This window comes from Myotis davidii, unplaced genomic scaffold, assembly GCF_000327345.1.
Source record: "Myotis davidii unplaced genomic scaffold, ASM32734v1 scaffold553, whole genome shotgun sequence".
Lineage (NCBI taxonomy): Eukaryota > Metazoa > Chordata > Mammalia > Chiroptera > Vespertilionidae > Myotis > Myotis davidii.
This window is the reverse complement of record NW_006284342.1, coordinates 117257-118552: the sequence shown is the minus strand read 5'-3', so window position 1 is coordinate 118552 and position 1296 is coordinate 117257.

The window sequence follows — 1296 nt, the reverse complement described above, 5'->3', positions numbered from 1 at the left end:
AGCGTTGAAGCCACGCCCCGCGTGTTGGAGCCACGCCCCCGAGCGTCAGACTTACCCACCACACGCCTGCTCATTGGAGCCACGCCCCCCGCGCCTAGGAGCCACGCCCCCGAGTGTTGGAGCCACGCCCCCGGCGCGTCGCAATTCACGCCTCCTGTTGCACATCTGGACCTTCACTGACCCCTGCGCTTGAGAACCTCACCTCTTGCTCCAAAGCCCCCTCGCGTTGGAGCCACGCCCCCCACGCTGGAATTCACACCTCCTGTTGCACATCCGGACCTTCACTGACCAATGCGCGTGAGAACCTCACCTCTTGCTCCAAATCGGGTCCCTTCCTGGACCCCTGCGTGCCGGAACCACACCTCCTGCCAGTCGGAACCAGGCCTCCTGCTCCAAATCAGGGAGCTTCCTGGGCCCCTGTGCATCAGAACCATGATTCCAGCTCTACATCAGCTCCCTTCCTGGACCCCTGCCCATCGGAACCGCGCCTCCTGCCAGTCTGAACCGCGCCTCCTGCTCCCAAATCAGGGCGTTTCCCAAACCCCTGCCCCTGGCTATGGGGGAGGCATGGTGCTGGGTTGGGGGTCCTTGGACATGAGGTCTGCCCTGGAGCCTTCAAACGGAGAGCTAAGACGGGCCTTTGGTGGCGGGATTGGGGCGCACAGGGAGGGGTGCGATGGGGGGCAGGGTGTCTCCGGGGCAGGCGCCTCGCCCCTGGAAATCCAAGCTGAGATGGAGATCGGATCCTGCTCGCCTATCCCATGGTTAAGGAAGGAAACAGATACAACGGGCACTGGGGTGAAGACTGTGCCCCCCAAATCCACGTCCACCCAGGACCTCATTGCCGGGGTCCATCCCCCCTGGTCCAGGTGTTTCCAAAGGTGTGGATGGAGTCGGCAAAGAATTAAAGGACCCAGGCACAGCGTTCAGACCATCAGCACATCCACCTTCTCTGTTTATTGTCCTGTTACATCTGTATTTATACCAGTTGATCCCATAAGCACGCCTCTACGGCTACATCATCATCTGTTTGGGGTCCTCCCCTGACCTCCTCCAGTTCCTTGTTTTATGTTTTTCGTTTCTTATCTGACCTTTTGCTAAAAAAATCTGATCTCTATCTTGCTCTGTAGATTTTTGTGTTGTCTGGGTTGGTCTCTGTGTGTTCCATTATAAGACCTAGTTTGTCGTCTCTGTTCCAAGGTCATTATCCTATTGTCCTACCGTGAGTCTGTCGTATATAATAAAAGCCCACTGCCTTCAAACATTTAAAAATTCCTGTGTATAGAGCTCAGAATT